The sequence below is a fragment of the Balaenoptera musculus genome, chromosome 7, assembly GCF_009873245.2.
Source record: "Balaenoptera musculus isolate JJ_BM4_2016_0621 chromosome 7, mBalMus1.pri.v3, whole genome shotgun sequence".
In the NCBI taxonomy this organism is placed as follows: domain Eukaryota; kingdom Metazoa; phylum Chordata; class Mammalia; order Artiodactyla; family Balaenopteridae; genus Balaenoptera; species Balaenoptera musculus.
The window spans coordinates 30,183,893-30,204,195 of NC_045791.1; the positions used below are offsets into that span (position 1 = coordinate 30,183,893).

The following is a 20,303-nucleotide window of genomic DNA, read 5'->3' on the forward strand; positions in this document are numbered from 1 at the left end:
AGAGAGTTTGGGAATATATTCTCTCATAATCAGAGCAAAAAGTAATGTTGCACAAATATTTGGAGCAGAATATGAAAATCAAGCTTCAGAATCTTATTCAAGTGATCTTCTCTGCCACAGTTTACCAGTCCAGCAAATGGGTATATGCAAACGTATATTTCTTTTTTAGAGAATCATTTTGTAACTATTTTTTTTTATTATTATGATTTACAGAGTTTTAAGTCTCCACTGGATTCAGGATAGAAGGGGTGGGTCATTAGGTTTTCTGCCTCAAGGAAATAAGTCTCAGCATGCCACCAGCAGAGCTCAAACAGTGGTAATAAGGTCATCAATTATCTTGGCCTGGACATACTTTGAAACCCTGGGAGGTGAAACTCACACCCAGAAAAAGATACATTACCTTTCTAAGGGATTAAGCAACATCATCCAAGACAGGTGGTTTGAGTGTCTGTCCAATATGGTACAGGAAAATGTCTCAGAAGAATTAGATAATGAAAACTAACACTCCATCCTCTGAGAAGTGGAATTGTTTAAATGCCCTTAATCAGTACTTACTTCTTGTACACCAAAACAAGATTTACTCATGTTGATATGTATTTTTAAAAAATTAATTTGCTTAGTTAGGTTGCCTTTATTGATATATAAATAGGTATAACCTGCATGATAAATACACATGCAAGCACAATTTTAAGGCCAAACAAACAGAAATAACAAGCAAAATAACTTTCAGAGATATATACAACAAGAAAAATTAAATTCATTAAAACAACAAATTAAAACACCATCTTCTAGAGCCACTATCCTAAGACATAACCCCTTGGAGACAGACCAATGTAAATAAGTGGGCTCTATACTCTGCCCTTGGATTCTTCCAGGGCAGGGTGGTCAGAATATTCCATAAGGGTCTTGTCAAGAAGGCCAGTTTACTGGGGATGCACTCTGGCCAGTGGGATCTGTCCTCAACTAATTAGTTGAGAGGTAGTGATTTCCCACGGGGGTCATTGTATCTACACACAAACTTTCAATACTTAATACCACACCACTTACATGTCCTTAACTGTTTGCACACGTAAATGCTTTACTTAGCTTTTGCATCAGTGCACTCTGTCCTTAGAGGGATGCTTGGCTTTAATTCTATCTCATATAGTTAACCTCAAAGGACCAGGAACTTGCTGGTAGATATGCAGAGGTACGGTGAATTCTGCTGGTGCTGGCTTGTGAGAGTAGAAAATGAAATTTTCAGGAACTCTGTAAGCCAATTGTTAGATACCACCATTATTAACTAACTGATTACATAAACATTTACTTCAATAAATTATATTAAAAACAAAAGTAATAAATACAATTCATCAATTCCTAATTATTTTACTACATTTCACTATTATCTATATTCTTGAGATTATTTAAGTGTATTTTATCTGTATGGTGAAAATGCTGTAAAATGATATGCTACTAGGCACCACTTACCAGCTCTGTGTTCAGTGATGTCACATTAATAGCTTGTAGTTGACTGGGGTGGGTGTATTTACATGACAAAAATCAGCTAACATTGCAAAACAGAGCACCCATCCTCCACCCCCTTCCCCACAGCCTCTTGTTAAAGATTTACCAGCACACCATGGCAAACTGCTTTGTACAATAACTTTCCTAGGGATAGACCATCAAAAGACTTTAAACATTACCTGTGATAATAACACTGACATCATCAGTACAAGGTCATGTGCAACCTCTTTCAAGCAACCATGGATGAAGGGTTGATGAGTAGAGAGATCTAGTGTGTATACAGAGCTTGCTATGTGAAAGATGCTCCACTTACATCATCTCCATCAAGCCTCACTGCAATCAGAGGTGGCACATTCCCATTTTACAAATGCATAGATTACAGTTTATAAAGGCTTATGATATTCTGAAGGTCATCCAGCTGAGAAGTGGTAGAGTCTGGATCCTCAACCAGGACAGACTTCTTGAGCAGTAACTCTTTTCCACATGCCACACACAGAAGCTCAGGGTACTTAACTCTCATCAAAGTTCAAGACCTAGGAAATCAGTAACCTAAAATCCTCATTCTATCTTAGAGAATTTGAACACACATGTATGTATGCATCTGAAAAATCAGGAGGGAGCAGACATCACGTGTCCTTCTCAAGAAAGAAACAAAAACAGATTAAGTAATGAACAAATACTCAAAGCTTCTGGAGAACACAGAAGATAAGAGAAATGCTAAAGAATTCACCTTCAAATATATTCTATTACTCAGAGGATTAAATGACAGGAAACAAAAAACATACAAAACTATTCTCATGCCAGAAGGATTTGATAAAAACTTTACATGTATTTGTAATTTTTCATTTTCCTCCTATGGTTTTATTATACCTGTTATAAACAAAAGAAAATTGTTCATATTGAAATAATGCTGAAAATACCATTCCCCAGGGAGCTGGTACTAATGCCTATCCTTTACTCTTTACAGAATAAGTATGTAACAAGCATTCATACTAAATGCCAATGTACTTGGAAACTGACATGTTGATTATCATGTTTGGATATTATTCATTTTATTTATCTTTGAAAGTACAAACAAGCAAGCTCATTCTATAAATATTATCTCCATTGGAGAGCTACTGCTAATAAAAAAAATCTACATATTTTTGGCTACCAAATCCACTGAAACTCACTGTAAACATACAGTACTCATTATAATAACATTTTTTCAGTACACACAAAAGACTATTGGGAAGAAGGCAGAGGCAGTGTGGGGAGGGGAGTGGATGGGGTAAACCAGTGGAAAGATGCAATTAGAGCTGTGTTGGCTTGGCAAAGCCCTATTGAACAGCAAGCTTGGATTTTTTTGTCAAACCACTCCAGGCTCCGTGGGGGGTCCCATGTCTGTTAAGAGGGTTTGATTCCAATAAGCAGAGGGAATCAATAGGAGGGAAATAAAGATGTAAAAAGAATTACCAAACTAAAACCAACATGCAAGTGCACACACAGGCATAACACACATAATTCTGGGTGGAAAACGCACTCAGTGGGAAATATTTGGTCTCGCAGGAAATATTACCTTGACTTTGTGTGCCCCATTTATGGTAGGTGCAAATTAAGAAATCATCAAAAATAGTAACCTGAGATAATATACACTGGGTTTAAAAGTTGGAAGCTTTCAATTGATATTTTAGCACTATGTTGTTCCAGCTACGATTATGGTTCAAAAAGAAAGGTTATCATAATTAGCTGTACGATTGTTTAAGCATGCTCATTGGGGGCTCACTAAATTGTATTTTGAAAAAGATATATGCCCAAAATGAAGTAGAAAGGTCAACTTCTGCCATTACAATGGCAATATCATCTTCGTCATAATTGCCATCATCACCATCACCATCATCAAGAATATCATCATCAATATCATCACTAGCAATTACTGAATGTCACTGAGCCAAAAAAAAATGTGGTGTGACATGTACCTGATTTTTCCTTGCATGTTTGCTTTTTAGGGGAGCTGGAAGTTTTATTCAGGTTGAGAGACAGACACCCATTGAATTGGCACAGGGATTGGTCTCATTTTTGGATACACGTTACAATCACCTGCAGGAGGTTTCACAAAATACCTCTTAAATTTTAAAGCTAGACTGCTTTTTTAGTAGCCACACGAAGGAAATAACCAGCATGGTGAAGAAGAAGAAAATTTGTTGGATTTTGAATTTACTAGAGTGTGCAACTAAGGTATTTCCCCTACCTTCCCCTGAGTGGTACCCAGAACTCCTTTGGAGCTTTTTCAGGTGAATGGTAGGTCTGCCTCTTTTTCACTTTTGTTCTGCAACTTGAATCACATAAAGTAAGAGGTAATCACTCTGTTACTGACACCATCAGGTAAGAGAGAATCAAGAGTAGGAATTCTAGTAATAAGATAATAGAAAGGTTTTTCAGAAACAGACTCACAGACAGAGAGATCAGATTTGTAGTTGCCAAGGGGAAGTGGGGGAGGGAGAGGGATGGACTGCAAATCTGGGGTTGGTAGATGCAAACTATTACATTTAGAATGGTTAAACAACAAGGTCCTATTGTACAGCACAGCGAACTATATCCAATCTCCTGGGATAAACCATAATGGAAAAGAGTATTAAAAAAAGAACGTATATATATGTGTAAAACTCAGTCACTTTTCTGTACAGCAGAGATTGGCACAGCATTGTAAATCAACTAGACTTCAAAAAAAAATAATAGAAAGGTTTTTAAGGCTTTTTTCATATTATGAGACATAATAGGCATCATGATGAAAATGATATACCTTATATACTTTAAAGCTTTATAAATAGTTACTAAACTCTATTAAATAATTACAGTGATAATGATTTATTAGTCTTAAGAAACAGAGACCATCTAACACAATCAATTTAAATAGTTAAGCATAACATGTGAATGCATAGGGATGGCAGGGTGATGGAGATGGGATTGCTGAGAACTTTTGCTTTCTCTGGTGTTTGACAAAAAGCACACTGGTTTCAGCTAGCATTTTAGTGAACAAAGCTTGGATTCAGCAGCGTCCTTAACTGGTAGGTGAGTGCTCTAAGTGGGTATTCTTGACACCCTGACGAAGTGATATTTTAAAAATGTCAATCTGAAGAAGCTAATCCACTGGTTAGAATTTCCCTTCTGCAAAATCATTGTAAGCCCTCTGCTAACGCCTCTCTTGTCAGTGCGTGCTTCCCACCCTTTCCCACAACCTTGCCATGCACACATGCACACATATAAACTCCATGCACTGAAATGCTGAGCACTGGGCCTGCTCACTGTCACCACCTCCAAACAACGCTTCCCTCTGCCTTGATAAGCCAGTCCTTGCTTCTCTGATCTATATGGTTGACTCTAAGAAAGCATCATCTCCTGTGTTTGGCATATGGTTAAGGAAAAGTTTAATCATCCATCCCCCTCTTTACTGTTCCTAGAAATTTGTTTAGGTATGTCTAGAGTTGATATTTGTTTACCATTCAGACCTATCTACTGGAATGCAAATTCTCTGAAGGTAAGAATTCTGTATTATTCATGTAGTTTCCCAATGTTTAGCACTTAGGCCTTAATAAATATTCACTGGAAGACTGAATAAAAGAATGTCAAAGATATACACAAATAATATTTTTAACAATTAAGGGTCTGGGAATAGAGAAAGCACATTGGGAGTTATGATTAATTCATGGAATATTATTCCATCACTAATCTTATTAATATCTTCAGTGAATGACACACTTGAGGGTGATGTCATAAAGTCAGAAGTCTAAGAAATATTATAATCTAGCTGGAGAAACAATATATATTCATTGATATTTATATTAAGAAGCCATGTTGGATAAAATATTATTAAAGAAAAATTAAGAATATATGTATCTCTTTTTTCTATGCTTATATCCTTTTCCATTTCACTCTATATGCATTTGTTCAGTTAATTGTGGTCAATGTCAACTTTATCAAAGCCAACTGCATAAGTATCAGAACAGTATGGATATCACCACTGAAATCAGCATTTGACCAGTTATCCAAGTGGCACCATTGCTATACTTTATTTTATCATATAATAAAATGATGATGATGGATGACAACTCTCATTTTGGAAATAGATATCTAACAAATTATAGGTCAACAAACAAATTATTTGGTTCATTTCTTTTGCTCATAAAATTGCCTGAACCAATTATTTTCTCCTTTTGTAGGAATGATATAAATCATAGACTCATATGTAGAATGATAACATCACCTAGTCTAACATTCACATTTTACATATGAAGAACTGAAATCCAGCAAAGTGACAGGAGGACTTGTACAAGGTCACACAATGGGGTGAAACAAAGGTTAGAACCTAGAGTTCTCTATTTCCAAGTGAATATTCTTTGAAGATGTTCAGAACATTTTTAGGAATGAATCCAATATAATAGACATAGTACTGCAACTAAATCATTTCAGGTTCTTTCATGGACTATCTATTTTGGTTCTATCATTAAAATAAAGCACTAATTTGATGAATCGTCAACCCTGTCTTAATATCTTAGGTCAAATATGATCTTTTTTTGTGGAAGTATATTAATATAACAGATATTTGACATGAAAGGAATGGCAGCAGGAGGGCAGTCCTCAGTTCCTCACAATCTGCTTCTCAGAGAATATGTCCTTGCCCTCAGCAGCTTCTGCATGGGAGTTGGGCTAGGGAATTCAGTTATTTTGGCCTCAACAGATTTGATCACGAGTGGACACTTAAGGAAAGAAAGTTTTACTGGCTAGGCAGAGTGAATTGTATTTTTTTAATTGATAACTTAAACGGAGATGATGGTCCTGTTCTGGACTTCTAAGGTCCTGTGGAGTTAAACAGAGAGATGGCATCATTTATTCATTAACTCAGCAAACGTTTATTGAGAGCCTGCTATGTGCTAGGCACTCTTTGAAGCAAATGGGACACATCAGCATATAAAAGAGATAAAGATCCAACCCTTGGGAGCTTATGATCTAGGGGAGAGACAGATAATAAACCATAAACTTAATAAATAAGACATGATGCAATATATATGAGAAAGTGAGAAATCCTATGAAACAAAGAAAATACAAACTGAATAAGGGGTGACATGATTGCTGGGGCGGGGATGAGGTGAGTCACAGTTTTCATTTGGTAAGATGACATAAGAACAAAGACTTTGAAAGATATAAGAAAGTTTTATCCAAGCAAATATATAATGGAAAGAGCTTCAGGCAGAAGGAACTCCCAACAATAAAAGTCAGGCTGGCATGTTCCAGGAATATCATCAGCAAGGAGTCCAGGGTAATGCAAGTGGAGAAAGCAAGCAGGAAATTGCAATGATGAAACAGGGAGAAAGTGGAGGACTTGAGCATCTAAGACATTCTGTGTAAAATCATGACAAAATATTCCTCATATAAATCGAGATTATGAGACTGCAGAGAAAAATATCTGGGAAAAAGGAGAATGAAATTGATTTGCAGAGAGAGGTTAAGACCTTGTGACCCCAAAGAGGGGAAGCTGCTGTGAGTCTTGGCAACATTTTCCACAACGTGTATCTTTCAGATTACCCACTAGTAAACCCCTTTATTCACCAGAGTTAGCTGGAGATGGTTTGCAATAGAACACATTGGATTAGACGGCATTCGTTTTAAACAAATATGATAGAAACAGCTACTTTGGCGTGGGTTTTCCACATTCAGTAAGTATATATCATAGCAGCATTTTATATCAGGACAAAGGACAAAACTCTAGAGTGACATTAATGTTAATATTCCTTGAATGTTCAAAGTAGAGGTGTCTAATATCTTGAATATATTTTTAAAAGTAAAATTTTAAAAGTATTTTGCAATGGCAAATTTGGATGGACTATTAACCATGAGAGATATGACTGCTTAAAGCAACAAAAATTTATGTATATTAAAATAATAGTTTCTGCATTAATATTACAAATACATTTATGATACAGGCTATAATCTTGGCAAAGACAGTATATTTAGGCAGCTCTGATCCAGGATGGACTAACTTTGTGAAATTAATGGTGATGAAGGAGGCATAATAGGACAAAATGACTAAAAATCTGTATTAATGCTGAAATAATAAAAATAAGCACTGGGAAAAACTTAAACCCCCTAAAAGAAATATGAGCCATAGAAGTAGTTGCCTTCTGAGATAAGAACAAGTCAACCAATAAAAGAGAAAGATAATTAAATTAACTAGTTAATTGAGAAATAACAAATTGGGACTAAATATTTCTTAAGGTCCTGTCTGGTACAGGTGTCTACGTGACACCCAAGCATAGTTACCAACTGATTCACCAAAACCTTATAGGAAGGTTCTTCTCTAGGACAACCAAATGGGTAAAAAACCAAAAGAGTAAAGCCTCAAAGAACAGAAAATGGATAGAATCCAGGGATTATGAGACGCTGCTGGAATGAAAGAGCATTTGAAATACTTGAAGAGCCTCAGTACCTCAGCCACTTAGAAGACATGCTGATATGCCACCAAGAAATCTCAGCCCTCTGTGTTGAAAGAAAAATGACTGAAAAACTTGACCTTTATTTTTACAGCCTATAGAATTTTTTAAAGTGTAAGGGGACTGCAAGATAATGTAAAACAAAACAAGACAACCACAGAACTCCCCCTATAACAATAAGAAAACTGTAACTCAGAGAGATTAGGGAGTCTTGTTCAAGGTCATACAGTTAGTGCCAGAGCTGAGATGTGAACTCTGGTCTCTTGACACTCACTGCAGAATTACTTAGCTTCCACAGCAATTCCTTAGCTTCTACAGCAATTCCTTAGCTTAAGAGCACACACCTCACCCAAGCCTTATCACTGAGTACAACTACCTCTTAGCTACGTCCCTGCTCCCTGTGGCTTACACTGAAAGATTTTCAATGTGGAGGATGGAGAAAAGTACACATTTTTAAATTGGAATTCATCGTTTAAAATTCTGAAATATAAAAATACAAAAGTCACAAAAGAAGTCACAGATGAACATTAGTTGGAATCCCATCATGAGTCTTGGCTTTAAATGAAGGGAATTCCCCCCAAAATGTTGAGAGACGACTCTGGGATAGAATTCTGAAACCTCCCAACTTTTTGGGGCTGGGAAATTTGCATATGCAATTACTACATTTATATGCCTAATTACCCCACAGGAAGGCACATATGCCAATTGGCATTTGAAAATGTGTTAACTGCACACACAGAAGGGTGGCCCTTTAGAATGTTGGCCCTAGGAATCTAATCATTAAGAGTGGGTCATGTGAGTCAGAGTGGGCAGAAAAAATGGTCCATCTTGAAGCAATCTGAGCATATCCAGTTTGGATGCACACAAGAATTGACTGATACACAAGTAGATGAAAAATTGGGTTTTCAGAAAGTACTTTCGAAACCAGCGGAATTCGCAGGGAAAGCATTTCAGGCATTAGCTAATTGGATTAGCTGTGGTGTTTTCTGTGGATTCTAAGGAATTTATAAGCTACAGATTAAAATCGTCACACCACTCTGGTCACAGAGGTGAGGAAGCTTTTTTCTTGTGTTAGTAAACACTCAGTCCTGTAGACTGTAAGTATATTCAGCTCTCTACTTCCTCTAAAGCAGATGGAATATATTCCATGGAGTTTGGAGTGTATGTCTTTTTTCTCTTGCATTTTGTAAACAAAAATCCTTGGAGAAAACAAATCATAATTTTGAATCCTTCACTGTGGTAGAACAAAGATTGCCTGTTCTCCCAGAATTGTGTAACTTCCTCTCTGCAGGAAACAATGGGGTATAATCAGTTTCCTTGTTTCTCAAGCCATTTCCTCAGCGCAGGATAACCCTATTTAGCAGTCTTCTCTCTCTGCCATGCAAAAATAAGGATTTGAAGATTCCTGCAGGGCCAGATGCAACCCTTGGAAACATACCAAAGATTACGAATCACTAGATCCCTTAGGATATAGGAGTAGAACAGGTTGGGGGCATGAACTCCAAAAATGATATGGGCTGGGGTCCAAAAATACCTGATTCTAAACACTCTCAAATTCCACAGTGGGGAGTTTACTTTGGACTCTTCAATATCATTTAGGTGGTTTTTGGATTTGCCTAAGCAAGTCACAGACACATTGTATCAATTAGATCATTGAAAATAAAAAAGGGAGAAACTGAATGGTGTTTTAATATTCCTTGCCTTTGAAATACTCAGTGTATTGTATAAATACCTTTTTGTAGTGACTTTATGTACATATATTTTGTAATCCATCCTCCTAGGGGATATGTCTTTTTAGATGAGGACTCAAAAGTACTTTACTACCCACATCATCAAATCTTATTCATCTAACTATAGTAATTAAATATAAGTGAATTTACAGGTCATCAGAATGCTATTTTTCTAATTTCATTGCCTGATTAATCTCAAAAAAAGAAAACAAATCTGAAACAAGTATTGAATGCACAAATACTTCCATTAGTACTCTTTTATAAGGGCATAATGGAATGATAGACAACACTGTTCTGGGAATGTATAGATCTAAAGTCTATGAAAATACTAATGGCTACCATTGCGCCTTATTCCAATCCATGCTCAACTCAAATTCAATTAATACTTTTTACCATTTGCATCCCATGCATGAATCTCCACTGAGAGACATCTTCCTGACCACCACATGGAAAGTAGTCTCCCTGCCCCTATATTCTTACTGTCACTACATCTAGTTCCATAGTATTCCCGGTACTTTTCTGGTTCTCAAATTGTCTTTCTATTTTTATTGTTTTGCCTTGGATCATCCAAATGACAAGAAGTTCCATAAGAATAAAAGCAAAGTTAATACTTTTTTGTTGCAACACCCTCACCACCTAGAACAAAGCCTGATACATTTTATTTACTCCATGAATATTTGTTTAATGACTCCATTGAACATCTAATACACTCCAGGCAATTTTTAAAACATTATCTCATCAAATCCTCAACACAAACTCATGGGAAAATACAGTAGTCCCCCTTTATCCATGACTTCACTTTCCACAGTTTGAGGTACCCATGGTCAACTGTGATCCAAAAAATATTGAATGGAAAATTTCAGAAATAAACAATTCATAAATTTTAAATTGTATGCCATTCTGAGTAGTGTGATGAAATCTCGTACCATCCCACTCCTTCTCGCCCTGGACACGAATTACCTTTTTGGCCAGTGTTTCCTGCACATTAGTCACTTAGTAGCCTTCTGTTTTCAGATCCACTGTTGTGGTATCGCAGTGCCTGTGTTCAAGTCACCCTTATTTTACTTAATTCTGGCCGGAAAGCACAAGAGTAGTGATCCAGCAATTCGGATATGCCAAAGAAAAGCCATAAAATGCTTCCTCTAAGTGAAAAAGTGAAAGTTCTCGACCTAATAAGAAAAAAAAAGACTGTATGCTGAGGTGGCTAAAATCCTTGGTAAGAACAAATCTCCTATCTGTGAAATTGTGATGACAGGAAAAAGAAATTTTGCTAGTTTTGCTATTGTACCTCAAACCGCAGAAGTTATGGCCACAGTGCATCATAAGTGCTTAGTTAAGATGGAAAAGGCATTAAATTGGTACAAGGTATTTTGAGAGAGAGAGAGAGAGACAACGTTCACATAACTTTTATTGCAGTGTATTGTTATAATTGTTCTATTTTATTATTAGTTATTGTTGTTAAACTCTTATTGTGCCTAATTTATGAATTAAACTTTACCTTAGGTATGCATGAATAGGAAAAAACATAGTATATATATGGTTTGGTACTATCCAAAGTTTCAGGCTTCCACTGGGGGTCTTGGAAGGTATCCCCTGCACATAAGGTGGAGACTATTGTACTGTAAAAGGAGGCTGAGACTCTGAGGAGGTGAGCATTGTGTCCAAACTGGCATAGCTAATAAATAGAGGAGATGGGTTTAGTTTTCGGTCCTACTACAAAGACTGTTTCTTTCCACTACATGCTGTTGACTCTATTCTGATCTGTGTCAAAATTATAAAGGTAGCCCTAGATAAATAATTTATTGTGGCCAAATAATAGTTATTTATTCAAAAAGGGAAGGCTTTGGACTACACATTCTTTTACGCTCTCCGAAAACTGCAGAACTCCATGACTTTATTATTCCTATATTCTCCATGACAACTATCATACATTTATTTTCTAAGGGACAAACATACCTATTCAAAGTGCAGGCATACACTTTGATTTTTTTCAAAATGTATTAAATGTAAAGTGTTTTAATATAAAAATTGTTTCACTGTATTAAATTTTGTCAATTCAGAACTATTCTTCTGAACATGACTAAAATTAAAATAAATTTTGTCAAAACAAGCAGACTAAGAAGAGGAGGAAATGATTCTGAGAGACTCAGCATCAAACTTTTAAGGAAAACTTTCTGAAATTATATGAATGTCAGAGCCTATTTTTTGTCCTCTCAGATGAATTTTAGTTGAAATCAAATGCAATCCTATAAGAGCTGTACTATTTTCTTCATTTTTCAAGTATGTTTTTGCCAGTGCTGTTTGATCTTTTAATGACTCCAGTTTTGGGGGGTTTTAAAAAATATTTATTTATTTATTAACATCTTTATTGGCGTATAATTGCTTTACAATGGTGTGTTAGTTTCTGCTTTAGAACAAAGTGAATCAACTACACATACACATATATCCCCATATCTCCTCCCTCTTGCGTCTCCCTCCCACCCTCCCTATCCCACCCCTCTAGGTGGACACAAAGCACCGAGCTGATCTCCCTGTGCTAGTGGCATGGACATATATACACTACCAAATGTAAAATAGCTAGCTAGTGGGAGGCTGACTCCAGTTTTTAAAGAATGGTTAGACCTAAGAAATCAAAATGCTGGTTCTTTTGGGAATTCTCTTTGCTGAAAAGAACTACCAAAATGCAAATCAGTTTGCCCTCTTGGCTTTAGTTAAACTCTTGTGTAAAGGAAATATACAAATTTCAGTATAATTCATGATACTCTATGAAGTCTGGAATAAAGTTTTTAAAAGTAAATTAGAAGCAATTACTGATTTTTAAAAAGCTCACTTTATCCAACAGTTTTCTCTCTCTTGCTCATTTCCTTATGTAAAAGAATTTAACCAAAGAAAGTCAGCATTCTAATTCAATTTCTCCTCCAAAGTATATAATTTTATTTTGTCATAATGGCTGCTTTTATTTCCAGGGTCAGATTTTATTTAAATTTCAGTCCATTAGGAACAAAAACTTGCCATTTTCTGATAAACAAAATCAGCAGGGGAGCCTCTTCAAACAAGAAATGTGTTTCCATCAACCTTTGTTTTATTTGATCTAAATGACAGGTATATACCACTTTTCCTGTGTTTACTTTGAAAGATTCTGAAAAAATGGGGGTGACATTTTTAACAACAAAACTAGCAATCACCCCAGTAGTCCTGTGACAGGCAGATGGAAGAAATGATAAAAAGATGTAATCCATTGCTTTAGACCACCAAAGAGGCCTAATATGAGTCATTAGCTGAAAACCGTTAATTTTCTTTTTTCCCTATTCTGACTGTTGTTTGTAGAAGTGTTCAACCTCTTAGGAACTGGAACATTTAAACATTTCTTGCTATTTTGCAAGAGGGAGGCCAAGGCATTAACAGAAGGGAATTAAGGAATGTGTCATTATATCGTTTAAGAAATCTGAGTGATGTAGGTAACATTTTAGAGGTTCTTAGATTGAGATTGATAATAGCTAATAAAAAGAATGAACACCAGTAAAGCGCAGTTAAGATTATAAAAGGTTTTCACAAATAGTATCTCATTTCCTAGACATCCTCACAAAAAATTACGAGTCTCAGACAGTCAATCATGTTGAAAATAGAGAACTAAAGTCCAGGTATTTTGATTCCAAATTCAAGACTATCTTAACCCATACAGACTAATAGAAAATATTATGATATTCTAATCTAACAGGGATAGAAGTAATCACTTCCCCCCAGTTTGCTCTGCAAAACAACAGTTTTCTAAGATACTAAAAGTTGTCAATTAAAGGGTAAAGGAAAGGATACATGGATATAGATATTTAGATAGATAGATGTATATATTTCATGCAGTGCTTCTTCAAGTTATAATGATCAAGGGAACTTTTACTCTGAGGATCTCTAAAACCAAAGTTAACCAAAGTTAAAGAAAACTCTTGATTAATGAATGCTATACGAGAATCTCTACTCTTGTGGACCACTCTCCCCTACCCTCCACATCAATGATATATCATATCAATGATATAGATGTAGATAGATACAGAACAATAGATACACACATTTATGTATGCATATACATGATATATAACTATATAGTTACGTATAAATATATACGCATTTTATATATACACACATATGTATTTATACATTACATATTTATACATATGTATATATATATTTCTTCTCATTGAGAAAATTTATAGGTTTATTGTGGACTGGCTTTTTTGCAACCAGTTTTGAATATGTGAATGTTTCCCAGTCACCCTGATATGACAGGTAATTAGTAATATACTTCAAAGCACTGTAAATCTTAGTGCTTTTTCAGTCAATAAAATTGTGTCAATTAGTGTCAATGTTTGATTTAGGCATGTTTACTTTAACAACCTATAGGGTAGTTAACCAATTCTTTTTTATAATTACATGAATCTGATTTAAAACAATGGTTTTAAACGTGAATTCATGAGGGTAACTTTTGTAAGATAACAAATCGTTGGTTTAATTATGTGAGTCAAGATACTGAATATCATGGCAATTATAAAAAATTCACTGTATATACTGTATTACTTGAGTTCTCAAAAGACCAAATCCAGCCTCATTACATCTTTAAAAAAACAAATCAAATAAGTTATTCCCATAACTGAGATTACTTCTTATGTACAGAATTTTTTTTCTCATTTTATTTACATTCAGAGATGATGCAGAGATTATAGGTGCCTTGTTTCTTGAGATCAGAATAAGGACAAAATGAAACCTTTGTAGAGAACTGTAAAGGAGTTACCCAATTTGCAACTCTCTTTTTCACACCTATCTTTTCATCCAAGAGATTACGAAGATATTACATCAAGAAACTAACATTTGATTTCCACTTCCTTTTCCACAATACATACAGATAGCACTTTAAATATGAATAAATCAAACATTAAACATTTAGAGGGAGGTGTGGATGAAACCATGATCTTTTCTTTCAGCTCCATATGCTCAGATTGTTTTAAAAATCAGTTCAAAGTTCTGTAATAAGTCAGGCCATTGCAACTTTTGAACGGTAAAATTTATGGTTTTGAAACAGACTGTGGAAAGCAACTAGACGGAAAAATAAACTTTCTCTTAGAAGTTTATAATATGTTGCAAACAGGAAAAAGTGGAATCCTTAAAATAAGTTGAAAACAATTTAGAATACATCATTAAGTATCTAGACAAACTCACAGATGATCACAACAGAGTCTAAGGAATTCAGGGATTTGTGGGAAATCCACACAGTTTTGCCTTTAATGGTACAAAACATATTCATGCTAGAAAGACTGTCCTAGTTAGGGTAAACACTAAATAATTACTGTCCTGTAGTCCACAGCATCTGAATACCGTATTTTACCAGCTGGACCATAAAAACTAGATACTAGATCAATAATCAAAATTGTATGAGGACCACTTCTAACATTTCTAAATAATTTGAAAGGATGATGTGGTTGAATGTATGACAGCTTCCCACAGGTAACTCTGTAATATTTTTTTAAATATAGAGAAAAGTAAATCAATCCAATTATAGCATATACAGTTGACCCTTGAACAACAGGAGTTTGAACTGCAAGGGTCTACTTACATGCAGGTTTTTTCCACTAATTACGTACTACAGTATTACACGATCTGCGATTGGTTGAACCTGAGATGCAGAATCACAGTCCAGAAGGGAGGGTTGACTGTACAGCTATTCATGGATTTTCAACTACGTGCAGAGGGTCAGCACCCCTAACTCCCACACTGTTTAAGGGTCAACTGTATTTTCAAAAATATAACATTGCAAGTGTTATAACCCAGTGGTGCTGAACCAGGTATGATTTTGCCACTCGCTCAAAAACGTGGCAATGTTGGAAATTTTTTGGTTGTCACTATTATAAAGTACTAATAGAATCTAGTGGGTAGAGGCTAGAGATGTTGCTAAATATCCTACAGTGCACAGGACAGCCCTCACAGCAACGAATTATCTCACCCAAAAATGTCACTAGTTGCCGAGGTTGAGAAACCCTGATCTAAACAAAGACTACTGGTCAGGTAAATATGTAGTTGTACACAAAATTTTCCACAAAGAAATTACGGTGTCTTGGGAAAAAGTGCATCAATGGAGTAGAACATACATACACACATATATCACCATTCAACCATTGAGAACTGCCTATCAGAACTCGGGACAAGAATGAAGTTAGGTGGAGTACGGTCTAAGACTGGGAGACATCAGTGAGCCCTTGCTTTCCCCATGCAACAATTAAAATCTCTTATTCTCTAAGCCAAAGTTAAGGCTTGAGCTTTAAACAACAACAAAATTTCCCCTGCTCAATCTCAGGGAGTGCACGTACTTCATGCTTAATATTTTCCTTTTCTAAAATGGGAAATGGCTTCCATTCTTGCTGCACTTTGTTGGCTGCCATTCACACTTTAGGGTTTTTAATGCAATATGATAGATTTATTTTTAAATGCTCTGAGTTTGCTTTTCAACTTAATGATTTGTTACATTATTTACAGGCTAATTTAGTGAACCTACATAAGATTAATTTCATGGTCTTTTAGGACATGTGACAAATCATTAAAAAGTGATAAAACCAGGCAGCTGAAAAACAAATGGCTTGTGACATATGAATGGAATCCCTGGTACTGTTTATCAATGCATGTTTTTGTGAGATTTGTTGTAAAATCTACAGCAATACTAGCTCAAAATTGAATATAAGATTGTACAATATTTGAAAGTAAGATATCTGGATAACTCAATAGACCAAACAGAGTAATGAGCTTATTTTTAAAATTAGAAAAAAACTCTGACATACAAATTAAAAAAAAAAGAAAACTACAGTCTTTAGTGTCATATTTCTTATAAGAAATAACTGACAAAACTATCTTAGGGGAACTTATTTTTAATTTGAAAAGAGCAAAATTCTAAGTGCACTTTTTATCCAGCTTGTGTTTCAGAATCTAGATAAGGTCCATGTTAATAAAAATAAAGTGTGCTTGCAATAAAGTTAGATTCTGCAAGAAATGCTTTGGGGGAAAGAAGGAGTGTTTGTTGCATATGGTTAAATCATGTTGTCTTCTATGTAAATATAGGGAATTTCTGTGGGTAGCCTTCTGGCATGTTTGGGGTAATTATTTGGGTTGATATGCTGGGGTAGGACGAAGAATAAAATGTATTAATCTATATGTTAAAAAAAAAAACGGTGCTGCATTACCAGTTTTATGTTCAAACATGTTTGAAGCAATATATTTAACACACATTCCCTTGACCTCTTTTAAGCATCTAATGGGTGTGAAGTACAGTGACTATCCCAGTATTCCCAAGACTGAGGGACTCACCAGGATGCCAGACAAAACCAGGATAGTACTAAGCAGCAGGACTGATTGGTCACCGTAGTCTTAGTACTAAATGTTATGGAAGATTCCTGGCACCTTAGTAACTGGAATTAGACGTGAAGCCAACGAGATGTAACAACTATAGTATGGAATTGGATACGTGCTCTAGGAGAGTGTATCAGTAAGAGTTCCCTCGAGAAACAGAACCAATAGGAGATAGATATAGATCACATAGATATAGATGATATAGATACAGGTAAGAGAAGATTTATTATAGGAATTGGTTCATGCAATTATGGAAGTCCCACAATCTGCTGTCTGCAAGCTAGAGACCAGGAAAATCAGTGGTGTAATTTCGTCTGAGTCTGAAGGACTGAGAAGCAGGAAGCTGATGATTTCAGTCCCAGTCTGAGTCCAAAAGCCCTAGACCCAGAAGCGCTGATGTCTGATGTCCAAAAGCAGGAGAAGATGGATGGCTCAGCTCAAACAGAGAGAGCGAATTCACTCTTTCTTTACCTTTTTGTTCCATTCAGGCCCTCAGTGGATTGGAGGATGCCCACCCGCATTAGTGGCAGTGCACTTCTTTACTCAGTCTACTGATTCGGAGGCATGAGAAGCCCGAAGTGGCCGGGCGGCAGTCTTAATTTTCAGTTCAATGGAATCATTGCTGTGTCTCCGGGTGGAAGAACTCCTCTCTCAGCACTAAGACTTCTGAGCCAACAAACCATAAATTTGAGGCAACAGAGAGCAAAAATTGTGCTAGTGGATCACTAGTGGTAATAGTGAGTGGGGCCACTCCTATTTCCACCCTTTAATTCCTGGACCCATGAATCTTGGGCTACTGGAGAAAGAGCGCTATATATTGGATGCTGATTCAGATTACATACAGCCTTCGATGGAGTTTACTCCTTGCTTTGGTCGGCATTCCCAAGCAACCTGACTCCGGGAAGACCAGGCCCTGAAAGCTCACACTATCCTTAATTGTTTCACACCCTGTTAAACTTCCTCTTAACATTCTTTTCAATTTTCCTCCATCATTTGTACTGACCATGGATCTCCTGTAGGTATTTACACACATTGAAAAAGGTGATTTATTTATTAACTCAGTCTACCAATTCAAATGCTAATCTCTTCTGGAAACATCCTCACAGATAAACCTAGAAATAATGTTTTACCAGCTATCTGGGCGTTCATAGCCCAATCAATCTTACACATAAAATGGGTTTTCTTATCTAGGCCTGTGTTCTGATATACCATAAAGGCTAAAGGGCAGACCTATTTGAACTGCAGCCTAGGTCAGTTAGATAACCTTCCTTAGTCTGTGCTTTTCTCAAAGATGACAGCTGTAAAGCTGATACAAAATGTCTCCTCCAAATCCACCAGGTGCTATACTTCTTTCTTAGAGGTAGAATGTGTGAGGTTCAGCAATTTATTTTTCTCTCTGTGGCAGGAATTCCAATATGACCTAGCCCACTAGATGCAAGAAATCTCACAAAAGTGGCATGCCCCTTAATTTTCATAGGGCTTACCTCCCACCCTATGGCACAGAAATGTCTCACTAAGGCATCATATCCATCTACTATGTGATATCATGTTGATAGAACCTGGTGAGCAGTAAGTTGCACATGCCATGACCCAACCAGGCCAGCTAACCAACTCCAAATCCCCATCCTTGAAGAGCTTTTATCTGCAACCACTTCTGTATTAAATACTATATCAACCAAAGTTCGCTTTCAGATGACATAGATACTGCAGCTATTTTATTCAGAAAAGCACTTAAGATCCAGCCAATTGAATATTTACAAATAAGTAGAAGGAATAGAAGAGCGGGCTATATGCTGAGAGTATGGAAATGATTCCCACAACACTGGGACTAAAGTGATCCCCAAGGAGAGTGGATAATTCTACCACGATGAGGAACCTGGAGAATCAAATATTTCAGCTTCAACTTGTGGCTCCAGGAACAGGCTACCTAAGCTGTAACCTAAGGATCACAAAGCTTCTAATGATGCTGTTGGCTCCAGAGTCAAACCATATGAGCCAAACAAATGGATATTCCCACTGTACTCAGTTACAAATAAAATCTCATGGGAGTGCTTTGTTTGAAAGGACCTGATCATATTCAGACCGTAGCCGAGAGAGAGGCTGGGAGATGCAGATTCTACCTTTCAAGAATCTATAGCAAGAAAGACAAATCAGAAAGAAATAGGACAGGTCTAAAGCCAATCTACTGTACCTAATATAATGAAAGAATGGTTTATCATGCATTTGGGGTTCTAGTAATAAACATATAAAAATTTTTCTATATTAGGTATATATTTCTATGTGATCCTAAAGGAAACTCAATTAGCTAATCATTCTTTAAATTGTATGTTCTGTGTTGAAATTATTTTTTTAACCATCCACAGATTCAATGTACTCCCAGAGAGCTTTTTCAGACTGGAAAAATAATCACTGACCTAGAAAACTTTTAGAAAATGTGGAAGAGGAAAATATCAGAGATCGAGTACACACAGATAGTGAAGCATAGTCATGGAAAGCCAAAAGCCAACATTTTGTTAAATGGCAAGAAAAACATGTAAGTTACACAAATATCTGACAGAAGTCCTGCTTCTAGGGTTATCATATTCGAAAATGCATTACAATGACAAAGGACAAAGACACTTTCTGGACTTTTTCAATAATACAAATTGGTACAGAGAGGCCAATGAACTGCATAGTGACACAGGTGGTGCCTGACGCCAGGCTTTGAATACAGGTAGTTTTACTTCAGACACCATCCACATTACCACTACAGGCAGACCTTGTTTTATTGTACTTCTCAGTTATTGTGGTTTGTTTTGTTTTGTTTTGTTTTACAAACTGAAGGTTTGTGGCAACCCTGAGTTGAATAAGTCTATTGGTGCCATTTTTTCCAACACCATTTGTTCACTGTTTGTCTCTGTGTCACAGTTTGGTAATTCTTTCGTATTTAAAACTCTCCACCAGCCGAAAGATTATGACTCACTGGAGGCTCAGGTGATGGTTAGCATTTTTTAGCAATAAAATATTTCTTTATTTTATTTAAGGTATATACATTATTTTTATACATAATGCTATTGAACACTTATTAACACTATGGTACAGGGTAAACATAACTGTTACATGCACTGGGAAACCCAAAAACTTGTGTGACTTGCTTTATTGTGATATTCACTTAATTGTGGTGGTCTGGAACTGAACCCACAATATCTCTGAGGTCTGCTTGTATACTACTTCATCTGCA

The 20,303-nt window shown here is 36.1% G+C and overlaps 1 long non-coding RNA gene across 1 annotated transcript; it reads right to left on the minus strand.

Annotated features, from left to right (window-relative positions):
• Positions 1-1,204: 1,204 nt before the first annotated feature.
• On the minus strand, positions 1,205-17,993 carry LOC118897806. The gene is made up of 3 exons (XR_005020548.1): positions 17,926-17,993; positions 17,544-17,548; positions 1,205-1,214 (listed from the first exon to the last, which is right to left on the minus strand). It is a non-coding gene; the product is annotated as an uncharacterized LOC118897806 (long non-coding RNA).
• Between the last annotated feature and the right edge of the window lie 2,310 nt (positions 17,994-20,303).